At 34.5% G+C, this 11,525-nt stretch overlaps 1 long non-coding RNA gene across 1 annotated transcript; it reads left to right on the forward strand.

The window, feature by feature from the left end:
• Positions 1-4,991: 4,991 nt before the first annotated feature.
• On the forward strand, positions 4,992-7,461 carry LOC111384895. The gene is made up of 2 exons (XR_002700977.1): positions 4,992-5,804; positions 5,877-7,461. It is a non-coding gene; the product is annotated as an uncharacterized LOC111384895 (long non-coding RNA).
• Positions 7,462-11,525: the final 4,064 nt, after the last annotated feature.

Raw genomic sequence — 11,525 nt, forward strand, 5'->3', positions numbered from 1 at the left:
CAATTTTATCTTTTGGTAAATTGATCAGAGTTGTACATGTGGAGGCCTTTAATCCGTTGGATGGAAGTTTTCACTAGAAGACTTATAATCTCCTCCTTTGATACAGAAGACACTGGACTGCAGTCAAACCTTCTTTCTACTATTCATCTTCTACTTTTTCTTTGTTTTCTTTTTTTTGGTCGGTAATTTTTCTTTGTTTTCTAATTACCTTGATAGGTGAGAAATCTGGGTGATTTTCTTGTGTAATCAAGTGGGTGAAGATTTGATTTTAGACTGATGAACAACCACCTTTGTGGTTGAGGGATTTGTGGTGTGTGATACAGAAATCTTGATGATCTCTGATCCGTAAACAAACATTGTAAGAACTAGATTTGATTTTAGCTTTCGAGCTATATCCACATCACTCGACGCACAACAGGGGTTTAGGAGTTAGAAGTGGTCGCCAAACCTCCAGCGATATGGACGAGTTATTGGGACTGTTCACTTAGTTTGTGGCGCTATACTCGTCTTTTAACAACATAATCCTAAGAAGATAATTAATAGTATACATCGCTGTCAACACACTCTTTTTCACATGACAATGAGTGGCATAAAAATAAAGATGAAATTACTTTTCATTCCAATTCCTAAAGGCTCTTGAGAATAAATATTCCAGGCAATGAGTGTGCAAAAGATTTACAGCCAAATCTTTAATACTGTATAAGCAATTAATAAAGATCAAAGGTCTTTCACATGTGATATAACCAAAATATCACAAAGTTTGAAACCCATGCACAAATTGAACATATCAAACAACGACTGCAACGTAATCAACATACAATTAACGTTCTTCGATCCCATTTGAACTGTCTTATCCAACACCAGTAAAGCAGACCATTTAACGTGCTTCAGTCACCAGATAACATTCACAAGATGGCAGAATCAGTTAAATTCGAAGTAATACTGAAAGCATACACATAATAATACAATAAACCAACCTAACAAACTCCACCATGCTACTGCCTTCTTATCTTTCCTATTGTAAATTCAACATCAATTTATAGTACATTCTCATTTGATATATTTTCACAGTCCGATTATAAAAAACCTAAGCAATTTCAAAAATAGAATCACCAGTTTCTTAATTCCATAAATTTCATATTAACACATTACTCACAATTCTCACATGTATTATCATAAATATTAAGAAAAACACAGAAAATGAACCGGATCTCTCAGATCAAACCTGAATTCGAACCGGTAGTTGTTCGTAAATTTCTGAATATACACCAATACGCAACAAATAAATCGAAACTTGAAGGAAAAAAAATAATAAGAAGGAAAATGTGTAATTGTAACAGGCAGTTTACCTGAAGGCAGGGAGAGGGATAACTTCTTCGAGAGAAGCGTGAGAAATTTTATTTTATTTTTTCTGGCGGGGGAAATTTATGCGTGAAAAAGAAAGGCAAGGATTCTCTAAGATGACATGGGGATTTTTGTGGCTCTTTCGAATCCACTACAGCCACTTATTTTCCGACACGTTTGTAAATTTAGACAAATTTTATTTGCATATTATTTTGACTAAATTGCCCTCAATGGCCCCAACATTTTCTCTACATTGCGCACATTCGTACTCTCAAGCTTACATTTTTGGTAGAAATTCTCATTTTAATTTGTGGAGTGTGATCACTGCTTTTCAGTTTGATATGCATTTATGGTAAGAAATCAGAGATGACAGCCATAATATTAGACCAATTTAGGGTAGAATTACTATTTTGTCCTAAACAGTTAAATCATTGTTCATAATGAATAGATAATTTAGGTATTTCACTAATAGATCTTCAAACATTGCTATCAACGTAGGTTTCATATGCTAGTGGATAACGGTCGAATAATTGCTAAAAATCAACAAAAAAAACACTACGAGACAGCCTCTAATAGTGTTGCTTCCATGTCAATAGGTCGAGCTGACTTTGCTAGTTGGTCTACGAGCAGGTTCCTGATCAAAATGAGAACTCAGGCTCATCTTGTTGGCTCGCTTATATTAGGTCAAGTAGAATTTGCTTTATCACACTAGCCCCCTGTCTGGTTCCCCTTATTGGATGCAAAAATATCCTTTTTGACCTTTTTTTTTTTTTTCAATAAATGGGTCATATTGTGAGATAGAAAGTTTTGCAACGATCGTAAAAGCCATTAAATTGAGGCAACAAAATTGGAAACAAACAAGGACTAGTTCAAAATAGCCAACTCACAAGCTTGTCCCTTTCTCAACAAAAATTTCAAGCTACTTGCATTTTTTGCAGCCTAAAGCTTGCACCCAACTTCGGCTCAGTTCAATTCGAGTAGACGAGTCAAGTTCTCTAGCTCGTACCATTGCCATGCCTAGGAACGATTTCCATTCAATTAGACTATTGATCTTATGCATGTACACGTTTTTATGACAAACGAAAATTGTGAAACTCACCTATTTATTTCCTCCTCCCATCGACAGTAATAGTACGCAATTTCTTACATTTATGTCCCTCCCAGTGACCAGGCAATTGCGTTACATTTATGTCCCTCCCAACTTTCACATTGATCGTTCAATTTGAACTTTCTTATTGAATGAATGAAAAATTTTACACTACTAAGTATAATGTCACAGAAATTGACAACTTATTTTTCTTTAGTCTCCTAAATCTTTATAACATTCTTCACAATTCTTTATATATTAAATATTACATCAAGTGAGAATCGTTTTTTGAACGATTCTATTATTATAATTCAATTACTTATATAATACCTCACTTTTCATTTCTTAATATGTATTGAATTATTCCAATAATACTATACTTTTCATTTTCAAAATCTATTTCATTTATTAATCATTTGAACTTTTGTAAAATTATTTAGTTAAGATGAATGTACATTTGACACATTGATTACCTGACTTTTTCATTTTTAACATGTATTTAATTTATTTAACTATATTTGACAAATTCATTACCTTTTCGTTTTTTAATATATATTTGATTTACTTAATCATTTGAACAATATTATGATGAATTATCTTGTCAATTATTTAACTGTGATCAATGTACATTTGATAGATTCATTCGACTTAATTGGATAGTAAATGCGTATTTACAATAAATAATTTCAATTGATATATTAAATGCATATTAAGCAAATATGAAGAAATGGTGATATTCTTTGGATGTTCAGTCCAGATTAAAAAGGTAAATGGAGAGATTATTCTAACCGTTTTCTTCAACTATATAAATTGTTTTTATAATCTGATTTTTATTTAATTTGAATCAAAAGTACCTTCCACATAAATAATTTGTAATAACTTTTTTTTTATTCGCACATCTATAAATATTATCGTTATAGCACCTATAACATATTTTTAAAATAACGTGCAACACACGTTTAACTGAGACTAATTTACACTAAAAGACTTGATACATTGTATACATCAAGCAATTGGTACATTTTATAGAATTGAAGAGTTCTGTAAAAGAGTTCAATTAAAATATAATATATCTGTTATTAATTCTACAGATATTATTGAAATATTCTAAGGGTCTGTTTGATATAGTTTTTTGCTTTTATTTTTTGTAGAAAAAATTTCTAAATAAGTTTCTTTAATTTATATTTAAAAACTAATTTTTAAAAGAGCTTACTTCGAAAGTACTTTTAAAGGAAATCACATTAATTCAACTTCCTTTAAAATAAATTCTAATTAAAGGAAACATTTTCGTAAATCATAAAATTAGTCAAACGGATGCAAATGCAACTTTTGTGTTTCAAAATCTCCTTTTGACTTTTCAAAAGTCATGCCAAACGGATTCTAAATATTATTTGGATAAAATCGTCCATAATATGATTCTTATTTTTTATGAAAGTTTTAATATATAAGAAAAATTATAAAAGAAGTCACGCGTAACCCTTTGGTACGAAAGTTTGATGTCCTATTTTTGGTCCATTAGGGGCATTAACGCTTTTAGCTAATGGAAGAGACGTTGCACAATGGGGAAATTTGTAATTTCATTGTATTACAAAAATTATTTTTATTCCAACTTCAATATTTTATTGTTGGACTTCAATTTTAGTTTAAATTTCTCTTGTTTGGCCTTCATTTTAATTAGAATTTGGAAAAAGTATATTTTGAAATAGTAATTTTTTGGAGAATTTAGGGTTAAAAAAGAAGAAAAATTTTGTGTTTACGTATAAAATTATTTTATTAGAGAATAAGTAATCAATAAAAAAGAGAGAAAAATGAATTATAATTTTAGGGTGTGTTTGATTACATTTATTTTCCATGGAAAATATCAGTTTTCCACCCAAATTCTTACTTGGAGTGTTTGATTGCTATTTTTTTCCATGGAAAATATTTTCCAACTTTTGAAAATATGCCTAATTTTCCTTGTTTTTAAGGAAAATATTTTTCTTGGGTAGAGGTGGTTTTTATTTTCCACAAAAGATGGAAAATATTTTCTTTTCTAGGTAATATTTTTTATGTCAATCAAACACACTCTTAATGTGTTACAAATTAGTGCAACTTACTGCTGCCATATCTAAGGGTCCGTTTGATTGAAAAGATGGAATTGACTATGGGTGGAAAACGAATTTCGGGGAATTGAATTGCCTAGAATTTTTTTTTTGGGAATTGTAAATTATTGTATTTGATTGGTATAATTTTTCACGTAAAAAATGTTGAAATAAAAGTGTTTTTTTTTATGTTCGTTTGACTTTGTTTTAATTAAAATGATAGAATTTACTGATATTAGAGATGACATTGGTTTCCATCGCCAAAAAGCAAAAAATAATAATAATAATAATAAATAAAAAATTCAAGAAAATCATCTATTTTTTAATGTTAATTTGGTTTTGTTTTACATAAAAATTATCAATGAAAGAGAAATATTTTTTTACAATAATTCTTACAATTGGTTTCCATTGCCTAAAAAAATGAAAAAAAAAAAAAATGCTGAATTCCAATTCTCATCAAATCAAGAAATAGCATAACTTTCAATAAAATCTAGAAACCAATTCCATCAAAAATCTTGTGAATCAAACACTACATTTTGGGTGGAATGGAATTGGGTGAATCAATCACGCCCTAGATGTTGAATAAGTCATTTGTTTTCAAAAGTTTAGGAGTAAGTTTAGTGGAATTGGTCTTTTGTTTGGTGAACAAGTTTAGGAATGCATTGGTCTTTCAGTTTGATTAGTTGAGGAACTTTAGGAGAATTTCTCACCGTAAATTGCACTTATATGCTGTTGATACATACAACCAGCACTCTTTTCATTCTTTGTTTTTTCTTTGAGTTCTTCATCAAGTAATAAAACTCAATTGAAAGAGCATCCCTATTGGTTTCCTACTCTATTTTTCTCTGTTCCTTTTTTCAGCTTCACTGGTATATTTATTTTCTGTAATACTTTGTTACATGGTATTAGAGCCAGATTGCCAATCAAATGTTTGATTCTATTACCCAGAGAAGATGAATGGTGGGTGCAGTGCCTATGTAGACAAGCTCGTTGGTAAGAATTATTGTAACTGGAAGCCATGCATGGAAGCTTATCTACAAGGGCGGGATTGTGGGAACTTATCTCTGGTGATGATGCAATTCCAGAGGATACATCACATAATGCTGATTTAAGGAGGAGAAGGAAGATAAAGTGTGGCAAAGCTTTATTTGCTTTGTGAATATCGATTAGTAAAGAGTACATCGAGTATGTTCGTGATGAGAAGTCGCCAAAGCAAGTGTGGGAGACACTTGAGAGATTATTCACTCAAAAAAACATGATGATTTTGTAGTATTTAGAGAATGAACTTGCTGGTATGACTCAAGGTAACTTTTCAATTTAATAATATTTTTCAAAACTCAAAGCCCTATTTTTTGATGTTTCAGAATTAGATACGGAGGAACCTGTGAGTGATGCTAGTTTGTGTCGTTGAGTTGGCAAATCTGCTCTCAAATCAGCAAATACCAGTGAAACAAATATTCAGCAACAAACAACTTCATTAAGTAGAGGATGTAAAGAACATCCAAGGACTAAGGGAAAAAGAATTCATCCTTAAAGCATTTTGTAGGCAATAGAAACTAGTTCAAAACTGAGGGGCAGTTCAAGGAAAATTCAAATGTCGATAATAGATGTGCAAAGCTGGGACACATAAAGCGTGATGGCTGGGTGAAAGTGGTGTGTAATCAGTGTGGAAAATTAGGCCATATCAAATCAAATTGTTGTGGTAATTAGAAGGAAATGGGAGCAAATGTTGCACATGAAAGCGAATTTGAAGAATCAGATTGGGAAAAGTGCTTAGCCATTGAAGTTATTGATCAACCAACCATTGTAACTTCTGTTGTGCATCATACTAACGCACTTACAGATGCAAATATTTTCATTGACTACAACAAGGAATGGATTATTGATTCCGGGTGTTCTCATCATGCAACGGGAAATGATGTGCTACTATTTGATGTTCGTCCGCGTTGTGGGAAAAAGGTATGATAGTTAATAATTCATTACATCCTGTAATGAAAGGAGGACTTTTTAAAGAAGGTAACTCTAATGATGGAGGCCTTTCTTAAAGGCCTATATCATGTTCCCGGCTAAAAGAAAAATCTTCCCTCAATTTCTCAAATAACGTATTCAGGAAGGTATGCTCTTTTTGGTCCAAATGATGTGCAAGTTCTTTCTAATGTGAAGCATATTGAAGTTGATATTTTGTTTACTGAAAATGAAAAGAATCATTATACATATTGTCTATAAGTTATGCAAATGTTGAAAAGGCAGGTCAGAATGCAGGCATGTTCATTTGGGCCATGTTGGTTATCAAATGCTACAGAAAATATCCACAAAGAAACCTGTTGATGGTATTCCTGTTTTTAAAGATATTCATCATGATGTAGTTTGTCCCGGTTGCCAATATGGAAATTCTCCTCGTCTTTCTTTCCCAAATTCAAAAAATAGAGCATCTACTATGTTACATTTGGCCCATTCAGAAGTCTTGGAGCCAACAAGAACACCTAGCTGCACTGGTTATCATTATGTGATGGCCATTGTGGACGATTTTTCTCGGTTCACTTGGGTTTATTTCTTGAAACACAAAAGTGAGGTTTTCTCCAAATTGATTCAGTTCAAACAGGATGCAGAATAAGGATTTGGGCTACTAAAGTGCTTGCGCACCGACAATGGACGAGAATATATGTCCTATCAATTTCTAAATTATTGCAGGCAACATAGGATTCAGCGTCAAATGACTTGTCCAGAAACTCCACAACAAAATGGGATTACCAAACATAAGTTAGCTCATCTAACATCTATGTCTATATTATGGCTACATGCAAAGAGTCTTCCAAGAGAGCTGTAAGCTGCAGCTATTCAGGCGACTTGTTATGTCATCAATCGTTTACCTCCATGGTTGGGGAAAGAATCATCTCCTTTTGAGTTATTGTACAATTGCAAACCTAATGTAAGATATTTTTCAGTTTTTGGATCTGTTTGTTATGTTCATGTATTAAAACATAATCGAACAAAACTTGGCCCAAGGGTTGTATTTTTGTTGGCTATGACAGGAAAGGATAGAGATGTATGGATCTAGAAGCAAAGGTCACTATTCCTCGTGATGTGGTGTTTGATATAATGTCATATTACAAGTTTGATGGAAATGAAGGAAAAATTAAGCACAGCTAATCTTGATTTTTCTACTGGTGATTCTGCATCCAGTAATGGAGGGAGCAATATTTATTCGTCTAAAGAAAATATTTAGATAGATGAGGGCACTGAGGCTGTCACACGAAATTCATCGAGATAAAGAAAGCAGCCGGACTATCTAGCTGATTATGAAATTGAGTTTGTTGGGGATCCTAGGAGTTCAATCAACCAAAACATCAACCCATAGACAAGATTCAAGGCAAAACAAGAAAAAAGGGGATGGAAAAATACAACCTGCATTCGGCCGAAATCTGTCCAGCTTTCCTTCCTCGTTTCAGCAGCTTCTTCTTTGATTTATGGGTGTTTTTCAGGCTCAGGAACAGCCTTCCATGACTTGCTAATTACCTTCCAAGAGAGAGGGGAAAACCAATGAAGAACCACCTAGGGCTGGGCAAATCTCCCGAACCGAACCGAACCCGAACCGAACCGATCCGAACCCGACGGTTCTTGTCAAATTAAATACCCGAACGGGTATCTGAATTGAGAACCGACGGGTACGGTTCGGTTCTCGGTTCTAGACCAAGAACCGAAGAACCGAATAAGAACCGAATCTTTCTATTTTTTTTATATTGAGTAAATCAAATTATTTTAATTTTAATTTTTTCTAAACAAATTAACAAATCAATGATTTCTAAATCCAAATTTTTGGCCCAATAATTTGTTTCATTTCTAATTTTTTTAATTTTTGGCCCAATTACTCATTTTATTATTTCATTTCTTAGCCAAACAAGATCAAATATACTAAATAACCCTAAACACCTACAATAAAGTGCATAACGTTGTCTCGACTCTCGCACTCACTCTCGCAGCCTATCTAATATTCCAAAACCTATACAATCGTCGGCCGACACTCTGACTTCCGATCGAAGCCGTGACTTTCCCCGACTGAAACTTTGATCGTAGCGATCATTTGAACAAAATAGTTTACTAATCTCTGACATTCCAAAACTATTGAATGTATCATTAGTCGTATTTATATAACGTTGTTATAAATGTTAAAAAATTTAATTATAGTACAGAACCGAACGGAACCGAACCGAACCGAATGGAACCGAACCCGAACGGTTCCATAATTATATTTGGACCTGACGGTTCCATTTACTAGAGACCCGAAAAGTTTGGTTCGGTTCGATTCTAAAGAGAACCGAACCGAACCGACCCGCGCCCACCCCTCAACCACCACCCTTTGCTATGAAAACCGAGAGCTCCTCACTGCTGGGAATAAAAGAGACCGAGAGCTGCACACCCTTTTGAAATGGTAGAGAGTACATATGAAGGGGAAGGAAGGAAAGACCATGCCTCTGCCAAAACGTGGGAAGACCTTATTGTGTCACCATCAATACCATCAAGTCACAACATTGGGTGGGGTTAGGTGAACCATATCCTCACATTCTTCACCTTGGTTCTCCTAACACTCTCTCTTGGTTGCGAATTTGCACATGGAAGAACTGTTCATCATCATCACCCACCACCTGCAAGAAAATTAACCAGTGTCAATGTGTAATAAAGATAAGCACGATCTAAATTTACTTGCAGGTAGAATTTTTGTTCCCATGTCAGAGGGATTCCTATCAGTGTGAATTTTAACAAGATTAACTTCACCTTGAGACAGTTTCTCACGTATAAAATGATACTTTACCTCAATATGTTTAGTTCTTTCATGGTAAACAGGATTTTTACAAAGCAATAAAGCACTTTGACTATCAGTAAACATAACAGGTGTATCATGCATGAAGTTCAATTCTTTTAAAATTCCTTTTAACCAAGTACATTCTTTAGCCGCCTCAGTTATGGCAACATATTCTACCTCAGTACTTGACAAAGTAACTAAAGGCTGCAGCTGTGACTTCCATGTTATACAATTGTCACCTAGTATAAAAAAGTACGCTGTGGTAGACTTTCTGCTATCCTTGTCACCAGCAAAATCAGAGTCTACATACCCCTTTAGAGTAAATTTTTCAGATCTCTTTTCATACACTAGACCCAGATTTAATGTACCAACAATGTACCTTAACAACCATTTCAGACCTGCCCAATGAGGCTTTCCTGGGTTTGACATAAATCTGCCAAAAAACTTATAGCATAGGCTAAGTCAGGCCTGGTTGTTATCATAGAGAACATGACGGAACCTATAGCATTAGCGTAGGGTATGTTCCTCATTTCTCTAAATTCCTCCTCAGTCTTAGGAGATTGTGCACCAGAAAGATTCATATGAGCTGCTAAGGGAACGTTCACAGATTTTGATCCATTCATACCAAATTTGGTTGTGACTTTGTTTAGATAGGCTTCTTGGGAAATGAATAGTCTATTTTCAGCCCTATCTCTCTTTATAACCATCCCCAAAATCTTCTTAGCACTCCCCAAATCTTTCATTTTAAAAGGTTCTTCATCTTAGTGATTTCAGTCTTACTTGAACTTGCTAAAAGCATGTCATCTACATACAGCAACAAGTAGACCTCACAGCCCTCCTTACTATCATTATAGTACAGGCATGCATCATATTCACTCCTTTTAAAACCTATCTTCAGAACATAGGTATCGAACCTTATGTACCACTGTCTAGGGCTTTTTGTAAGCCCATACAGAGATCTTTCTAATTTGCACACACAGTTAGTTTTACCTTTCACCTCAAAACCTTGAGGCTGACTCATGTAAATATCCTCTTCCAATTCCCCATGTAGGAAAGCAGTCTTGACATCTAGTTGTTCCAGTTCCTAGTTGTACTGAACAACCAATGCAAGAACCAGTCTGATTGTTTTGTACTTTATCACAGGAGAGAATATCTCATTGTAATCAACCCCCTCCTTTTGAGTGAACCCTTTCGCCACTAATCTGGCCTTATACCTAGGAGGATCACTAGGATTATTTCCTTCTTTCAATTTGTAAATCCACTTACATTGAACTATCCTATGATCCTTAGGTTTGTTAACTAACTTCCAAGTTTTATTCTCCATTAGAGATTCCATTTCTTCCCGCATAGCTTTTAGCCAACTTTCAGAACATTTTCCATTAACAGCTTCTTCATAACTAGCAGGTTCTATCTATTCAAGGGCTTCACCTGAACCCAAGGCAAAATCAGTCAAGTTTAGGGATTCATATCTACGATTTGGCCTGATTTGCCTCCTCCCCCGATCCCTAGTAAGCTGATAATCTTGATTAGGCGGTTGATCATTAAAATGTTCAACTTCAACTGGTTCAATGTTATCTTGAAGTTCAGTCACCTCTTCAGGTTCAGGTTCAGGTTCAATTTCAATTTCATTTTCATTTTCATGATGTATAGGGTCATTTTCGTCATTCCCAGGTGTAGGTGAATTTAGCCTAGTCAGCTTCACCTCAGTCTGAATACTCCTCTCAGTTTCAGATTTGTTAGTTTCTCTTCTCTTTTTAATTCAAGTTCTCTTGATTTTAAAGCATCAGAAACAATAGCTTGAGTGAGAGTGTCCCTACCATACTTTATGGCCTCTCAGTTTCAGATTTGTTAGTTTCTTCGTTTTCTGTTTTAGACATGGCATCTCAGATTCATTAAAGACTACATTCGTGCTGTTAATAATCTTAATGCCTTGGACCCCTAAAACCCATAACCTATAGCCCTTCACACCCTCGGGATACCCTAACATCACACACTTGACAGCCCTGGGCTCAAGTTTCCATTCAGATTGATGTGCATATGCAGCACATCCAAACACCCTCAAGTGTTCCAGATTTGGAGGCTCTCCCGTCCATAACTCCTGTGGGGTCTTAAACCCTATACTGCTGGACGGAGACCTATTAATCAGATAAGCTGCAGTACTTGCAGCTTCAGCCCAAAAACCTTTCGCAAGGCCAGAGCTAATCAACATACA

This window comes from Olea europaea, unplaced genomic scaffold, assembly GCF_002742605.1.
Source record: "Olea europaea var. sylvestris unplaced genomic scaffold, O_europaea_v1 scaffold3040, whole genome shotgun sequence".
In the NCBI taxonomy this organism is placed as follows: Eukaryota; Viridiplantae; Streptophyta; class Magnoliopsida; order Lamiales; family Oleaceae; genus Olea; species Olea europaea.